At 39.5% G+C, this 19,536-nt stretch overlaps 1 long non-coding RNA gene across 1 annotated transcript in view; it reads right to left on the bottom strand.

Annotated features, from left to right (window-relative positions):
* Positions 1–19,536, bottom strand: part of LOC309642428 — a 577,545-nt gene that overhangs the window by 370,098 nt on the left and 187,911 nt on the right. The gene's annotated exons all lie outside the window — the stretch shown is intronic.

Here is a 19,536-nt window from a genome sequence, read left to right as displayed (position 1 = left end):
AAATCAGTGGTTGGCAGGGGTTGAGGGTAGGAAGAGGGATAAATAACCAGAACAGTAAGAATTTTTAGGGCAGTGAAAATACTCTGTATGATATTCTAATGATGGATACATGTCATTACACACTTGTCCAAACCCACAGAATGTACAATACCAAAAGTGAACCCTAAGGTAAACTATGGACGTTCGGTGATTAAGATGTGTAAATGTAAGTTCATCAATTATAACAAATGTACCACTCTGGTGGGGGAAGTTAAGGGGAGGCCATGAGTGTTTGGGGGCAGGTGTATACGGGAAAGTTATGTACCTTCTCAATTTTGATGTGAACCTAAAACTGCTCTAAAAAATAAAGTATGAATATTTCTTTAAAAGTTCAAGGGCCTTCTACATGAGTGAAATTTCCAGGAGTCCAGTGGTGTGAGGCTTGTCAATGTAGTTTTTCTAAGGTAAAGAATAAGTTGTTGCATCTGATCACTCCTACAATCACAGTGTGAAGTGAGCCTCTTTGGATTATAGAGGCAATATATTCCTCATATGGGTGTATTACTCTGGCCCATTTACCAAGTGACCCAAAAAGCTGCTAGTTTTGATGGGCCCAGAACAGAAGTTTCTGCAAAAGGTCCAGCTGCTGTGCAAGCTGCTCTGACACTTGGGCCATATGATCCAGCAAATTCAATGGTGCTTGAAGTGTCAGTGGTAGATAGGGAGGCTGTTTGGAGCCTTTGGCAGACCCTTCTAAGTGAATCACAGTGCAAGCCCTTAGGATTTTTGAGCAAAGTCCAGGCATCCTCTGAAGACAACTATTTTCCTTTTGAGATAAAGATCTTAACCTGCTACTAGGCCTTAGTAGAGACTGTACACTTAAACATAGACCAGCAAGTTAAAATGTGATCTGAGCTGCCCATCATAAGCTGGATATTATCTAACCCACCAGGCCATAAAATTGGGAGTACACAGGATCACTCTATCATCAAACAGAAGTGATACATACTTGATCAGGCCTGAAGCCACAAATAAGTTACGTGAATAAATGGCCCAAATGCCCATGGTCTTCACTTTTGCTACACTGTCTCCTCTCTCCCAGCTTGTATCTATGGCCTCATGGGGAGATTCCTATGATCAGCTGACAAAGGAAGAGAGGACTTCAGCCTGGTTTACAGGTGGGTTCCTCATGATATGCAGGCATAACCTCAAAGGGGACAGCTGCAGTATTATAGCACCTCTGTGGTACAACCCTGCAGGACAGTAATGAAGAAGAATTGTTCCAGTGGGAAGAACTTTAAGCAGTGAACCTAATTTTTTACCTTGCTTGGAATAAGAAATGGCCAGATGTGTGATTATATACCAATACATAGGCTGTGATCAATGGTTTTGCTGGATGGTCAGAGACTTGAACGGAACATAACAGGAAAATGAATGACAAGAAAATTTGGGGAAGATGCATATGGATAGATTTCTCTGAATGGGCAAAAAATGCGCAGATATTTGTATCCTATGTGAATGCTCAACAAAGGGTGACCTCAGCAAAGAAGATTTTAATAGTCACTTGGATAGGATGACCTGTTTTGTGAATACCAGTCAGCCCCTTCCCCCAGCAATCTCTGTCACTACCCAGTAGGTTCATGAACAAAGTGGCCACGGTGTCAGGAACGGAGGTCATGGATGGGTTAGCAACATGGGACTTCCACTCATCAAGGCCATTCTGGGTATGGCCACTGTTGAGTGCACAATTAGCCAGCAACAGAGACAGAACCATAGCCTCTGCCATAGCACCATTCCTTTGAGTGATCAGCCAGCTATCTGGTGGCAGGATGATTATGTTGGAATGCTTCTACCATAGAGGGGGCAGCATTCTGCTCTTACTGGAATAGATGCTTACTCTGGATATGGATTTGCCTCCCCTGCATGCATTCTTACAAGCATGTTCTGCCAAAACTACTATCCATGGATTTATAGAATGTCTTATCCACCACCCACCATCTTATCCACCAATGCCATGGTATTCCACATAGCATTGCTTCTGATGAAGGAACTCATTTCACAGCAAAAGGAATACAGCAATAGGCTCATGTTCATGGAACTTACTGGTCTTACCCACCATCCTGAAGTAGTTGGCTTGATATGATGGAATGGTCTTTTGAAGACTCAGTTACAGTGCACGTAGGTGTCAGTACCTTCCACTGCTGTGACAAGGTTTTTCAGAAGGCTGTACATGCTCTAAGTCAACAGCTAATATATACTGCTGTTTCTTCCACAGCCAGGATTCAAGGGCCCAAGAATCAGAGTGGAAATGAGAGAGACACCACTCACTATTACCCCTAGTGAACAACTAGAAAATTTTTTGCTTCCTATTCCCAAGACCTTATGTTCTGCTGGCCTAGAGGTCTTAGTTCCAGAGGAAGAAATGTTTCTATCAGGAGACACAATAGTGATTCTATTGAACTGTAAGTTAAGACTGCCACCTGGCCACTTTGGGTTCCTCATGCTGCTGAATCAGTATGCAACAAGAAAGTTACTGACTGGGATGATTGATCCTGACTACCAAGAAGATATTGGACTACTACTCTATAATAAAAGTAAGGAAATATATGTCTGCAATGCAGGAAATCCCTGAGAGCCTCTCTTAGTTTACTATGCCCTATGATTAAGATCAATGAAAAACTACAATATGCAATCCAGGCAGGACTAGTAATGGTCCAGATCCTTCAGAATGAAGATTTGGGTCACCCACCAGACAAAATGAGGTGCTTGCTGAAGGCAAAGGGAATATAGAGTGGGTAGTGCATGAAGGTACTTATAAATATCAGTTACGACCATGTGACCAGTTACAGAAATGAGGACTGGAATTGTCATGAGTATATCCTCTTTACTTTGTTATGAATACATTTGTGTGTTGCAACAGACTGAATATCCGTGTCCCTCCCAATATTCATATGATAAAATCTAATCCCAATGTGATAGTATTTGGAGGTGGGGCTTTTGGGAGGTTATTAGGTCATGAGCAAAGTGTCTTCATGAATGGCATCAGTGCTCTTACAAAAGAGACTCTATTGCCCCTCCAGCCATGTGAGGATACAGCAAAAAGATGGCCATCTATGAACCAGGAAGCAGTCACACCAGACAGTGAATCTGCCGGCGCCTTGATCTTGGACTTTCCAGCCTCCAGAACTGAGAAATAAATGTCTGTTGTTTTTAAGCCACTTAGTCTACTGTATTCTGTTATAGCAACATGAATGGACTAATACATGTATACATATATTGACTCTTGAACAATGCAAGGGTTACGGGCACTGACCCCATTCAGTCGAAAATATGCCTATAACTTTACAGTTGGTCATCCATAACTGCAGTTCCACATCTGTATATCCAACAAACCATGGATCATGTGGTAGTGTAGCGTGTATTTATTGGAAAAAAATCCACGTATAAGTGGACCACACAGTTAAAATCCATGTTAATCAAGGGTCAGCTGTGTTTATATATATTTCCATCCTTGTAATATAACATAAACTGTGTCTATATATTTTTTTCATCCTTGTAATGTAACATAAAATGTATTGACTTTATATCATAGTATTTATTTTTAATTTTGCATCATAGCATTAAGTTTTGGGATATCAAAGAGAAGAGTAAATATCACTCAACCACTTACCTCCTCCTCTGGTGAAGGGCTTAGTGCATTTTTGGTGGCATACAGAATAATTGTATCATTTTAGATGGAATTATGACTTTGTTATTGTCTGTATTTGGAAATTAAATGTGGTTTCAGGAGATGTGTATGGGTGCCAATGTGACAAAGAGTGGACTTGTGATGGCTAATTTTATTTGTCAACTTGACTGGATCACAGGGCATCCAGATATTTAGCTAAACATTATTTCTGGGTGTGTCTGTGAGGGTGTTTCTGGATGAGGTTAGCATTGGATCAGTATACTAAGTAAAGCACATTGCCCTCTCCCGTGTGTGAGGGTATCATCCAATCTGTTGAGAGCCAGATAAAACAAAAAACAGGAAAGGAGAATTTGTCCCTTCTCTGCCTGACTGCTTGAGCTGAGACATCGATCTTCTCCTGCCCTGGGACTTAGACATAACCACCAGCTCCCCTGGTTCTTAGGCCTTCAGACTCAGATGGAACTATATCCCCAGTTTTCCTGGGTCTCTAGCTTATAGATAGCAGACCATGAAACTTCTAAACTCCATATTTGCATCTGCCAGTTCTTTATAATCTTTCTCTCTTCCTCTCTCTCTTTCTGGAGAATCCTAATAAATACAACATGACAGAGTTTTTTAAAATAGTATTTAATGAGATGCTATATAAAAAAATTCATCTATATAGTGCCTAGCACAATGAAAAGAGCCATGGAATGGGATTGTTATTATTATCATCATTATTATAATTATTATTAACATTATATGTTCTACTAGTTGCTGTGGGAAAACAAAAATGATCAAGGCATGACCATGGTTCACCAGGAATTTACAGACTTATAAAAGAGCAAAAGAAAACTAAGTAAAATTTGATAAATATATTAATAACTGTCAAAGAGTTGGCCCACTGCCTGAATTATTATGACTTAATAATTTTTAAAAAATAAAAGTGATGAATAAATAGAAGAACTTACATCCAAGTAAATGTCTAATATTTGGTAATATATATAAAGAGAAGTAATATTATATATCTAACTGCTGTGATTTATTTTTAAGGAGGGCATATCTTTCTCTTTTACAGTACCTGAATAAAAGTCACTGACTCTTACCTTGTACAAAGAGGGATTTATTCTACTATTATTATTTAACTGATCAAAGTAGGCCATTTCTATGTGTAAAGGGGGCGTTAATAATTGCTTTGGGACAACAGTCAGAAACTAAGACTGTCTTGGGCAAATGGGACTGCTTATGTCTCACCTTAGTCTTTTATGTTTCTAACCCTGCTCTAGAAGATGGTGCATCATCTTTAAACAGAATCATCTCCAGTTCTCCTAATCTGTCACTTCAGTGTTTTTAGCTTATAACCAGAATGGAATGAGTCAAATTGTACAAATTAAGGTCAAAAACAAAAGATAAAAATTTCAAATTTGATCACAGGCTAAATGAAATATTAGGAATACATTATGTTAAAGGTCCAAACTCATGTTTAATTTAATCAAGCCCTCTAAATTTGTAAGGTATTCATAGAAGTACTTTGATGAGAAGTCATCAACCTGACAGAAAAAAAAATAAGAACTAGATCCTATGAATGGTTTTCAACTGAGTTGCTGCTATTATGTGCTTGGGATGAGAGGAAAGAACTGACTATATTTACAGTTCTGCCAAAGAACTAATTGTGCTCAACTGTCTGTTGTATTGGCACGGGAATGCCTAGTGGAGGTGAAATAAATAAAGTCTGTATATAATTCATTAGTATAAATGTTTTAGAAATCACTGATTTGTGCAGAAATGGAGCCTCCAAGAAGGGATAAGAGCATTGGTAACTGAGTTTCTATTACCCTCAGGTTTCCAGAAATGTTTGGGTTCCTCAAACATTTTCTGGACTCTTGAAAAGGGAAGAGATACAATGATATGTTTACCTGCTCATTTTAGAAAAATAACCACTTGTTTACTCTGCATTTTGTTAGTCTTTCTTTTCCCCTGGGAATCTAATGTAAATATTTTCCCAATTTATATAATGAAATACAATCATACAATTTTTTCGTAACTAAACAGGATACTTGTTCTTCTGGAGCATATGAATTAAAACAAACAAAAAATAAACCTTTAGATTTCAAATGCATAAAAAGAATGTAGCCTCAATTTTCCATCTCTGTTAAGAGCTAAGATCCTAGGAAGAGAACTTCATTAAAAAAAAAAAAAACTTTCTGAAATATTAGCTGGAGACCATCCATTTAAGACAGTATGTTACATTTTTGTCTATATTTACACATTCTTAAAGATAAAAACTATAATTTTATAATATTGGGGATTACTTCTATTTTAAAATTTTTATCCTATACTACCCCCTTCCCAGGATAACATCTAGAGAAAACAGAAAAAGCCTATTTATTCTAACGGTAGGAAGAAAATAGCTAGTCTTAAAATGACATAGTGGAATTAAATTGATAAAAATGAACATTTTCCTCTATATTTTTCCTTTTGATAAATATAATCACATTAGCCTGACCCCCTTCCTCAGGTGTTGATGGAATATGGTTTTCTGCCTTGTCTGAGATATGTTCTTTGAAGAATCTTTCAGAGTATGAGGTCACAAGTCTATATCCTCCATAATGGCATGTTAACTGCTGGCCAAATTGGCTCCTCAGGCTACTGGAAAATTTGAAGCTTTGCATCAATATCACCAACATAGTCTCCTCTTGTCTTAGAAGGCTGCAGCCACCCTTCTTTTCCTTCAGGGTTATGGCATATCCAGATATCCAATGACAGAATTTAACCTCATATATGCCTCAGGGAAGAGTGATATGTCTCCTGCTGTAGTCAGGGGTGTTTGTAGTTCTCCTACTCAGCATGTATTTTCTTAATTATCTTGGGAAAGTACTTGACTAACACAACTGTTGGTTAGGTAACTCAAATGTATTAAAGCACCTCTTGTCTCAGCTTATTTTCATTACATGCTACGCAATTTTCAGTGGCAGAATTCAGCCATAGATCAAAAAGCTATATATTTAAGCTTATAAAAGTCCACAAGGAACAGAGAAAACATCATAATTCTACTTTTATAGTGAAGCAATTATATTCCAGAATGTAATTAGCATGTCCATATACACTGTGATTCCTGATAAAAATGGGACTTTTCCTGTTATCTATGCATATTTGTTGGAATACAAATCCGAGAATAAGAGGTGACAAATCACCCCTCCCCACAACCACCCAAAACACAAATTCTAAAGAAAGGTCTTAAAAAGAGAGAGCCAAAAACATTTTTGCAATACTTACTCTTTACCCTACCTCAGGCTTTGTATGGAAAAAATAGATTTTTTTGAAAAAAAATATTTTAAACTAAAAATGTTTTCCATATCCTTCCAGGGAATATGTGGGTATGTGTGTTTGTATGAGACATTACACATGTGTGTATGTGGGGGTGAGGGGAGGTGTCTTTCTCTCACCCCCTGGAACTAGCTTGAATATGGATTTGCCTTTAAGAGGAAAGAATGCCATCTGGCTGGATGTCACTGGCTGGATAACTGTTGAGACACAAAGCTCACTGGCCAGGCCAACTTCATGCACTAGAAATGCCAAGCAAAAAAGTTCTATGGAGTGCCCAGCATTTTGAGAGTTGAGCACAACAAGGATATATACAATTTCAAATGGGCATAATGAACACCACAGATGGCAGTTAGGCTCAAGTGTTTGGAAGGATACAACTAAAGAAGACTATGTGGTGGATATTGGTGCCTCCAGCATAAAGAAGCTAAGAAGCTCTGGAATTTTACTGGGAAGTTGTAGTGGTCAGCCTGAATGAATGAAATTATATGATTTAAAATTATCTAGAGCTAAATTAAAAATTTAGCTGATTTAAATCAATCATGGAATAAATAAGGAAAAATCCACTAATCTACCTCAATGTTTCCAAATAACCACTACAAGGAAATAAGGACTGGAATCACCCCATTTTCTTTTAGCTATTTTCACTGTGTGTATGCTACAAGAATATAAAATGCTTTAGGGCAACGTGTATGTCCAAATGTGTTTGTACCTCACAATGCTTAACACGATATTACTGATTCTATAGCTTCTCAATTAATTCTTATTGACTTGACATAATGATCCATTATGTATTGCAGGAAGCTTTCCCTGTATCATCAGACATTTTCATAGTTATTATAAAATACACAATTTACAAAGCAAGAGAATTATTTGGCTTCCCTTGAATAATGCTTTATGTGTGTGTGATTGTGTGTGTTTGCAGTGTTGCATATGTGTGTGCATGTTAGCATTTTATAATCTATCAGTTCTGAAGAATGCCAGTTCTTTTACATCCTCATTTACATGGGATATGATGGGATATTACAATTATTTTGTTTTTTTTTAGCTTTGATAATAGGATATGAGTCTCAGTATTTTTAATATACAAAAGGAGTGTAATGCTTTTTACCCATGGGATTATTGAGTTGGTGATATAAAATGAGCTAGTGCATGCAAAATGCCTGGCACAAAATATATCTATTATTACAGGAGAAGGAGAAAGAGGAACCATAACAATGCACTGTAAAGGTCAGAGATAAGATATGTAGAGCATCACTTTTAATCAGATATAGGAGACAAAACCATAAAACACAGCAATTCTCATTATTCACAGTAGTTATATTCGAAATACTCACTATAAACACTGAATTAGTGAATACCAAATCACTGCTCTTAAGAGGAAATACAGAGTTAGTTTCCTGCAAGCCTTCGGTCACATTTTCAACAACCTATCAATACATAATCTTACCACATAAACATACATACATACATATCTATCTATCTATCTATCTATCTATATATATCTGTTTAAAGACACCTTATTTAATATATATTGTTGGTTGATTAACATGCAACTCATGGCCAATAGCACTATAACTCATGCCAGAATGAGCCTTATATGACACATGTATATTCTCCTTATGGCACATAACAGTCTTCCTGCATTTAGGAACACTAGAGAGCACTTCGGCACTACCCTTGGGAGAGATTTTAAATGGAAAAATCACCAATAAAAAGCACAAAAATCTGAAAAATGTAGCACTAAATAAAAGATGAAAAGAATGCTTGTTTGTAGGAACTGAAACAAGAAGGCAGAGTGTTGCCTTGTCCATCCTCAGCTGGGAATGTGCCTTTTAGACTACTCAAATTTTTTGCCACTCTGTGCATGTCTGCAAATTACTGCAAAGGTGCCGTAAGTATTGATATGGGGGTTATGAATAAATTTAGCAAGTAGGCAAGTCTAAAATCTGCAAATAACAAGGATCAACCATATATGTTTTTAAAAAAATGAAAATTCTCTAGCAGAAAAATCCAGAGTAAGTGCCTCCCTACATTCTATTTAATGATACAATGTGTAGTGAAGATATGCTTACAAATATCTTACGAAAAGACACATATTTATTGTGTGAATAAAAACAGTTAATCTGATTCTAAGATGCAATAATGTCACAGATTTCAGAAATTTAGACAAACTACAGTTTGGTATAACCAAGCTATAGTTTTTAAATAATAGTGTGTCAATAAAAAAATGCAGAAATAAAGCTTTTCTGAAACTGTGCATAACTCTTTAAACCTACAAGAAGATATGGAATAAGACATTTACCCCATGCTCTTACTGTTGTTTTTCCTTTAGAAATAAGTATAAAACAATTTTTGATGTCTGTAATTGACTCATTCAATTATAAATGCATTAAATCAGAAAGTGCAAATTAAAAAAAAAAACTACTATCTGACCACCTAGCCTCTGCCTGCTTACCAGGGGAAGTGCTCATTAAACCTGCAAAGGTCCCAAAGGGTTGTTCCTGTTTTTGTTTGTTGCTTACTTATTGGATTTTCAATAAAATATCACAGTTGACTGTATTTTACAGGTTACTTGAATTTGACACTTCTTCTAAAACAGTAGTTGAAAATATGAAACTGATGTTTCTATGAACCAGATTGGCCTATCAATAGCTGTATGTACAATATAGCCTATGGAGAATAAAAAGAAGAAAATTAAAGTCATTATCTTCTTTCCATTACTTTCAAAGGATATTTCTTTGAACATACAAATAATACCAAAAGGCATTTCGCCTACCTGGGCTCTTTTGTGATGCTAATGGCAGACTCTGGGAGGGCTCATGCCAAGGAGTACTTCCCGGAACTTCTGCTGCCAGTGTCCTTGTCCCCACGGTGAGCCACATCCACCCACCACCTCTGCAGGAGACCCTCCAACACTAGCAGGTTTGAAGTATTTTTAAGAATAAATTTGGACATTCACAGAAAGATAGACAAGATGAAAAGACAGAGGGCTATGTACCAGATGAAGGAACAAGATAAAACCCCAGAAAAACAACTAAATGAAGTGGAGATAGGCAACCTTCCAGAAAAAGAATTCAGAATAATGTAAGTGAAGATGAAACAGGACCTCGGAAAAAGAATGGAGGCGAAGATGGCGGACTAGGAGGACACAGAATCCGCATCTCCTCACAACTAGGGCACCTACCAGGCACCGGTGGGGGACCACAGACACCTAAGGGCACAGGAGGAACCACCAGGAACCGGGGGCTTTTCACTTGTGCCATGAAGCAAAGCATTGAGAGAAATACAAATTGAGGGCCGGAGAGAAGATGGCGGAAGAGTAAGACGTGGAGATCACCTTCCTTCCCACAGATACAGTAGAAATACATCTACACGTGGAACTGCTCCTACAGAACACCCACTGAACGCTGGCAGAAAACATCAGACCTCCCAAAAGGCAAGAAACTTACCACGTACTTGGGTAGGGCAAAAGAAAAAAGAAAAACAGAGACAAAAGAATAGGGACGGGACCTGCACCAGTGGGAGGGAGCCGTGAAGGAGGAAAGGTTTCCACGCACTAGGAAGCCCCTTCGCGGGCAGAGACTGTGGGTGGCAGAGGGGGGAAGCTTCGGAGCCACGGAGGAGAGCACAGCCACAGGGGTGCGGAGAGCAAAGCGGAGAGATTCCCGCACGGAGGCTTGGCGCCGAGCAGCACTCACCAGCCTGAGAGGCTTGTCTGCTCCCCCGTCGGGGAGGGCAGGGCTGGGAGCTGAGGCTCGGGCTTCAGTTGATCACAGGGAGAGGACTGGGGTTGGTGGCATGAACACAGCCTGAAGGGGTTAGTGCACCACAGCTAGCCGGGAGGGAGTCCGGGGAAAAAGTCTGCAGCTGCCGAAGAGGCAAGAGACTTTTTCTTCCCTCTTTGTTTCCTGGTGCGCGAGGAGAGGGGATTCAGAGCGCCGCCTAAACGAGCTCCAGAGACAGGCGCGAGCCGCGGCGATCAGCGCGGATCCCACAGCAACAGGGGCGCAGAGGAAAAAACGGAGAGATTCCCGCACAGAGGCTCGGCGCCGAGCAGCACTCAGCAGCCCGAGAGGCTTGTCTGCTCACCCGCTGGGGCAGGCCGGGCTGGGAGCTGAGGCTCGGGCTTCGGTCGGATCGCAGGGAGAGAGGACTGGGGTTGGCGGCGTGAACACAGCCTGAAGGGGTTAGCGCACCACAGCTGGCTGTGAGGGAGTCCGGGAAAAAGTCTGCAGCTGCCGAAGAGGCAAGAGACTTTTTCTTGCCTCTTTGTTTCCCGGCGCACAAGGAAAGGGGATTCAGAGCACCGCCTAAACGAACTCCAGAGACGGGCGCGAGCTGCGGCGATCAGCGCAGGCCCCAGAGACGGGCGTGAGACGATAAGGCTGCTGCTGCCGCCACCAAAAAGCCTGTGTGCAAGCACAGGTCACTCTCCACACCGCCCCTCCTGGGAGCCGGTGCAGCCCGCCACTGCCAGGGTCCTGTGATGCGGGGACAACTTTCCCGGGAGAACGCACGGCGCGCCTCAGGCTGGTGCAACGTCACGCCGGCCTCTGCCGCTGCGGGCTCGCACCGCCTCCTCTGTACCCCTCCCTCCCGCCGGCCTGAGTGAGCCAGAGCCCCCGAAGCAGCTGCTCCTTTAACCCCGTCCTCTCTGGGCGGGGAACAGATGCCCTCAGGTGACCTACACGCAGAGGCGGGTCCAAATCCAAAGCTGAACCCCGGGAGCTGTGCGAACAAAGAAGAGAAAGGGAAATCTCTCCCAGCAGCCTCAGAAGCAGTGGATTAAAACTCCACAAACAACCTGATGTGCCTGCATCTGTTGAATACCTGAATAGACAACAAATCATCCCAAATTCAGGAGGTGGACTTTGGGAGCAGGATATATTAATTTTTCCCCTTTTCCTTTTTTTGTGAGTGTATATGTATATGCTTCTGGGTGAGATTTTGTCTGTATAGCTTTGCTTGATAATAGCTTTATTTTACTTCATTATATTATATCCTCTTTCTTTCTTTCTTTCTTTCTATTTTTTCTCCCTTTTACTCTGAGCCGTGTGGATGAAAGGCTCTTGGTGCTCCAGCCAGGCATCAGGGCCGTGCCTCTGAGGTGGGAGAGCCAACTTCAGGACACTGGTCCACAAGAGACCTCCCAGCTCCACGTAATACCAAATGGCAAAAATCTCTCAGAGATCTCCATCTCAACATCAAGACCCAGCTTCACTCAACGACCAGCAAGCTACAGTGCTGGACACCCTATGCCAAACAACTAGTAAGACAGGAACACAGCCCCATCCATTAGCAGAGAGGCTGCCTAAAATCATAATAAGGCCACAGACACCCCAAAATACACCACCAGACGTGGACGTGCCCACCAGAAAGACAAGATCCAACCTCATCCACCAGGCACTAGTTCCTTCCACCAGGAAGCCTACACAACCCATTGAACCAACCTTAGCCACTGGAGACAGATACCAAAAACAACGGGAACTACGAACCTGCAGCCTGTGAAAAGGAGACCCCAAACACAGTAAGATAAGCAAAATGAGACGACAGAAAAACACACAGCAGATGAAGGAACAGGGTCAAAACACACCAGACCTAACAAATGAAGAGGAAATAGGTAGTCTACCTGAAAAAGAATTCAGAATAATGATAGTAAGGATGATCCAAAATCTTGGAAATAGAATAGACAAAATGCAAGAAACATTTAACAAGGACGTAGAAGAACTAAAGAGGAACCAAGCAACGATGAAAAACACAATAAATGAAATTAAAAATACTCTAGATGGGATAAATAGCAGAATAACTGAGGCAGAAGAATGGATAAGTGACCTGGAAGATAAAATGGTGTAAATAACTACTGCAGAGCAGGATAAAGAAAAAAGAATGAAAAGAACTGAGGACAGTCTCAGAGACCTCTGGGACAACATTAAATGCACCAACATTCGAATTATAGGGGTCCCAGAAGAAGAAGAGAAAAAGAAAGTGACTGAGAAAGTATTTGAAGAGATTATAGTTGAAAACTTCCCTAATATGGGAAAGGAAATAGTTAATCAAGTCCTGGAAGCACAGAGAGTCCCATACAGGATAAATCCAAGGAGAAACACGCCAAGACACATATTAATCAAACTGTCAAAAATTAAATATAAAGAAAACATATTAAAAGCAGCAAGGGAAAAACAACAAATAACACACAAGGGAATCCCCATAAGGTTAACATCTGATCTTTCAGCAGAAACTCTGCAAGCCAGAAGGGAGTGGCAGGATATACTTAAAGTGATGAAGGAGAAAAACCTACAGCCAAGATTACTCTACCCAGCAAGGATCTCATTCAGATTCGATGGAGAAATTAAAACCTTTACAGACAAGCAAAAGCTGAGAGAGTTCAGCACCACCAAACCAGCTTTACAACAAATGCTAAAGGAACTTCTCTAGGCAAGAAACACAAGAGAAGGAAAACACCTACAATAACAAACCCAAAACATTTCAGAAAATGGGAATAGGAACATACATATCGATAATTACCTTGAATGTAAATGGATTAAATGCTCCCACCAAAAGACACAGGCTGGCTGAATGGATACAAAAACAAGACCCATATATATGCTGTCTACAAGAGACCCACTTCAGACCTAGAGACACATATAGACTGAAAGTGAGGGGATGGAAAAAGATATTCCATGCAAATGGAAATCAAAAGAAAGCTGGAGTAGCAATTCTCATAGCAGACAAAATAGACTTTAAAATAAAGACTATTACAAGAGACAAAGAAGGACACTATATAATGATCAAAGGATCGATCCAAGAGGAAGCTATAACAATTGTAAATATTTATGCACCCAACATAGGAGCACCTCAATACATAAGGCAAATACTAACAGCCGTAAAAGGGGAAATCGACAGTAACACAATCATAGTAGGGGACTTTAACACCCCACTTTCACCAATGGACAGATCATCCAAAATGAAAATAAATAAGGAAACACAAGCTTTAAATGATACATTAAACAAGATGGACTTAATTGATATTTATAGGACATTCCACCCCAAAACAACAGAATACACATTTTTCTCAAGTGCTCGTGGAACATTCTCCAGGATAGATCATATCTTGGGTCACAAATCAAGCCTTGGTAAATTTAAGAAAACTGAAATCGTATCAAGTATCTTTACCGACCACAATGCTATGAGACTAGATATCAATTATAGGAAAAGATCTGTAAAAAATACAAACACATGGAGGCTACACAATACACTACTTAACAACAAAGTGATCACAGAAGAAATCAAAGGGGAAATCAAAAAATACCTAGAAACAAATGACAATGGAGACACGACAACCCAAAACCTATGGGACGCAGCAAAAGCAGTGCTAAGAGGGAAGTTTATAGCAATACAAGCCAACCTCAAGAAACAGGAAACATCTCAAATAAACAACGTAACCTTGCACCTAAAGCAATTAGAGAAAGAAGAACATAAAAACCCCAAAGCTAGCAGAAGGAAAGAAATCATAAAGATCAGATCAGAAATAAATGAAAAAGAAATGAAGGAAACAATAGCAAAAATCAATGAAACTAAAAGCTGGTTCTTTGAGAAGATAAACAAAATTGATAAACCATTAGCCAGACTCATCAAGAGAAAAAGGGAGAAGACTCAAATCAATAGAATTAGAAATGAAAAAACGGAAGTAACCACTGACACTGCAGAAATACAAAAGATCATGAGAGATTACTACAAGCAACTCTATGCCAATAAAATGGACAACCTGGAAGAAATGGACAGATTCTTAGAAATGCACAAACTGCCGAGACTGAACCAGGAAGAAATAGAAAATATGAACAGACCAATCACAAGCACTGAAATTGAAACTGTGATTAAAAACCTTCCAACAAACAAAAGCCCAGGACCAGATGGCTTCACAGGTGAATTCTATCAAACATTTAGAGAAGAGCTAACACCTATCCTTCTCAAACTCTTCCAAAATATTGCAGAGGGAGGAACACTCCCAAACTCATTCTACGAGGCCACCATCACCCTGATACCAAAACCAGACAAAGATGTCACAAAGAAAGAAAACTACATGCCAATATCACTGATGAACATAGATGCAAAAATCCTCAACAAAATACTAGCAAACAGAATCCAACAGCACATTAAAAGGATCATACACCATGATCAAGTGGGGTTTATCCCAGGAATGCAAGGATTCTTCAATATACGCAAATCAATCAATGTGATACATCATATTAACAAACTGAAGGAGAAAAACCATATGATCATCTCAATAGATGCAGAGAAAGCTTTCGACAAAATTCAACACCCATTTATGATAAAAGCCCTGCAGAAAGTAGGCATAGAGGGAACTTTCCTCAACATAATAAAGGTCATATATGACAAACCCACAGCCAACATTGTCCTCAATGGTGAAAAACTGAAACCATTTCCACTAAGATCAGGAACAAGACAAGGTTGCCCACTCTCACCACTATTATTCAACATAGTTTTGGAAGTGTTAGCCACAGCAATCAGAGAAGACAAAGAAATAAAAGGAATCCAAATAGGAAAAGAAGAAGTAAAGCTGTCACTATTTGCAGATGACATGATACTATACATAGAGAATCCTAAAGATGCTACCAGAAAACTCCTAGAGCTAATCAATGAATTTGGTAAAGTAGCAGGATACACAATTAATGCACAGAAATCTCTTGCATTTCTATACACTAATGACGAAAAATCTGAAAGTGAAATTAAGAAAACACTCCCATTTACCATTGCAACAAAAAGAATAAAATATCTAGGAATAAACCTACCTAAGGAGACAAAAGACCTGTATGCAGAAAATTATAAGACACTGATGAAAGAAATTAAAGATGATACAAATAGATGGAGAGATATACCATGTTCCTGGATTGGAAGAATCAACATTGTGAAAATGACTCTACTACCCAAAGCAATCTACAGATTCAATGCAATCCCTATCAAACTACCACTGGCATTTTTCACAGAACTAGAACAAAAAATTTCACAATTTGTATGGAAACACAAAAGACCCTGAATAGCCAAAGCAATCTTGAGAACGAAAAATGGAGCTGGGGGAATCAGGCTCCCTGACTTCAGACTATATTACAAAGCTTCAGTAATCAAGACAGTTTGGTACTGGCACAAAAACAGAAATATAGATCAATGGAACAGGATAGAAAGCCCAGAGATAAACCCACACACATATGGGCACCTTATTTTTGATAAAGGAGGCAAGCATATACAGTGGAGAAAAGACAGCCTCTTCAATAAGTGGTGCTGGGAAAATTGGACAGGTACATGTAAAAGTATGAAATTAGAACACTCCCTGACACCATGCACAAAAATTAACTCAAAATGGATTAAAGACCTAAGTGTAAGGGCAGACACTATCAAACTCTTAGAGGAAAACATAGGCAGAACACTCTATGACATACATCACAGCAAGATTCTTTTTGACCCAGCTCCCAGATAAATGGAAATAAGAACACAAATAAACAAATGGGACCTAATGAAACTTAAAAGCTTTTGCACAGCAAAGGAAACCATAAACAAGACCAAAAGACAACCATCAGAATGGGAGAAAATATTTGCAAATGAAGCAACTGACAAAGGATTAATCTCCAAGATTTACAAGCAGCTCATGCAGCTCAATAACAAAAAAACGAACAACCCAATCCAAAAATGGGCCGAAGACCTAAATAGACATTTCTCCAAAGAAGATATACAGATGGCCTACAGACACATGAAAGAATGCTCAACATCATTAATCATTAGAGATATGCAAATCAAAACTACAATGAGATATCATCTCACACCGGTCAGAATGGCCATCATCAAAAAATCTAGAAACAATAAATGCTGGAGAGGGTGTGGAGGAAAGGGAACACTCTTGCACTGTTGGTGGGAATGTAAATTGATACAGCCACTATGGAGAACAGTATGGAGGTTCCTTAAAAAACTACAAATAGAACTACCATACAACCCAGCAATCCCACTACTGGGCATATACCCTGAGAAAACCATAGGTCAAAAAGAGTCATGTACCAAAATGTTCATTGCAGCTCTATTTACAATAGCCAGGACATGGAAGCAATCTAAATGTCCATCAACAGATGAATGGATAAAGAAGATGTGGCACATATATACAATGGAATATTACTCAGCCATAAAAAGAAATGAAATGGAGGTATTTGTAATGAGGTGGATGGAGTTAGAGTCTGTCATACAGAGTGAAGTAAGTCAGAAAGAGAAAAACAAATACAGTATGCTAACTCATATATACGGAATCTAAGGGGAAAAAAAAAAAAAAAAGCCCATGAAGAACCTAGTGGCAAGACGGGAATAAAGACACAGACCTACTAGAGAATGGACTTGAGGATATGGGGAGGGGGTGGGGTGAGATGTGACAGGGTAAGAGAGTGTCATGGACATATATACACTACCAAATGTAAAATAGATAACTAGTGGGAAGCAGCCGCATAGCACAGGGAGATCAGCTCGGTGCTTTGTGACCACCTAGAGGGATGGGATGGGGAGGGTGGGAGGGAGGGAGATGCAAGAGGGAAGAGAAATGGGAACATATTGTATATGTATAACTGATTCACTTTGTTATAAAGCAGAAGCTAACACACCATTGTAAGGCAATTATACTTCAATAAAGATGTTAAAAAAAAAAAAAAAAGAACCTATAACTTTACTGTATACTTATCTATCTACTCTTACTAGCCAGTCATAACTTGAAGATAAGAACTGTATCCAATTCAACATCGTATCCCTGGTTCTTACTACACTTAATATGGTGGTTTGACTAGAATACCCAGTAAGTATTTTCTGAATGAATGAATGAGTGAATAAATAAATAAATAAAGTCAATAGTGTGACTATCATTTTTTTGGTCAGGATGGACTCAAGGAATTTGAACTTCCTTTGATTAGAAGGGGGACATGTTTGATGATATCCTCACTTAAAAACTCAGCTTGTTGGGGTCCCTAGATCTGGAATATCATTTGGTTACTATAGAAGTGGAAGGAGCATGATAAAATACACTTGGATGCTTAAAGTCTGTCATTGGACGTGACAGGCATCACTGTGGCTCAAATATCACTAAAATGGTTCAATTCTACTATGTCCCAAAAAGAAGAGAACTAGAATATTGTAAAACAGAACTATTCACTGCAAAATCCCCACCACATTAGACCATGAGCTTCTTAAGTGCATAAAATACATTCCACAAGTCTGTGTATATTTCAAAAAAAAATGTTGCTCAAAGCAATATGCAGTAAATGTTTTTGTAATGAGTGAACAAATGACCTCATATTGAGAAGAGGACGCTATTGTTTCCATCCTCATTGAACACAAACCTCCCCCGATCTAACACAGCCATTGTGCGTTCAATTACATTTATGTAGAAAAATTACTGCTTTTATAAAATGCAGTAGTAAAAACAATGAAGAAGATGTACACACAGAAACATAGATAGAGCTTAAAAATAAAGAGTTGAATGAGAAAGGTAGGAGAAATAAATAAAATTTATTACTATTTACTCTTAAATGTTAAATACTAAAATTGATCAAAAAACAAATAACCCCACCTAATATACAAGGGTGGTTCACATGGAAGGCATATCTGCAAACCATTAGAGTGATTTGATTATGACAAACTAAGTAATTCCTATGAACCCTTTCATCAAGAAAAACTAGATTAAGTGGACACATTTTCACTGAGCAAAACTATAATAAATGGATAATTTTTAAAAACCTGATTGAAGATATTAGAGGAATATCAAGGCAGAAGAAATTATAGTGTGTAGAACTGGGCAGCTCGAAGATAGTTTTTAACATAATCAAATGCCCAAATGGGGCTTCCCTGGTGGTGCAGTGGTTGAGAATCTGCCTGCCAATGCAGGGGGACACGGGTTTGAGCCCTGGTTTGGGAAGATCCCACATGCCGCGGAGCAACTAGGCCCGTGAGCCACAATTACTGAGCCTGCGCGTCTGGAGTCTGTGCTCTGCAGCAGGAGAGGCCGCGATAATGAGAGGCCCGCGCACCGCAATGAAGAGTGGCCCCCACTTGCCGCAACTAGAGAAAGCCCTCGCACAGAAACGAAGACCCAACACAGCCATAAATACATAAATAAATAAATAAACCCAAAGTTAAAAAAAAAAAAATGTCCAAATGGCTGGGAGTACAAAAATTGAAATGTACAACCTTACAAAGCTAGGCATACAGGACTGCAGATTTCAATCTGTGTCTTGGAGAAGGAGCTGTGGTCACTAGGTTGGCTATGATCTTGCTCAAGCTCCAATCTGCTCAGAGAAATGCTAGAGAGCTTTCCCCAAAAGATCCATGGCCAAAGACTGACACACTGATGTATGCCGGCCACTAGGCTAGGTGGGTCTACATAACATTCAGACTGACAAACAAGTTACAACAGCAATGGCCACTCCTCAGCATAACTCTGCAATCATAGGGGAAGATGCAAATTTCTGTAGCATCATGCACTGAGGAATGCTCTAAATAGTACTCAAATTGCTCTAACAAAA

The sequence above is a fragment of the Balaenoptera physalus genome (assembly GCF_965194825.1).
Source record: "Balaenoptera physalus genome assembly, chromosome: 14".
NCBI lineage: Eukaryota > Metazoa > Chordata > Mammalia > Artiodactyla > Balaenopteridae > Balaenoptera > Balaenoptera physalus.
Note: the sequence above shows the minus strand (reverse complement) of the source record. Positions and strands in the feature narration are given on the sequence as shown.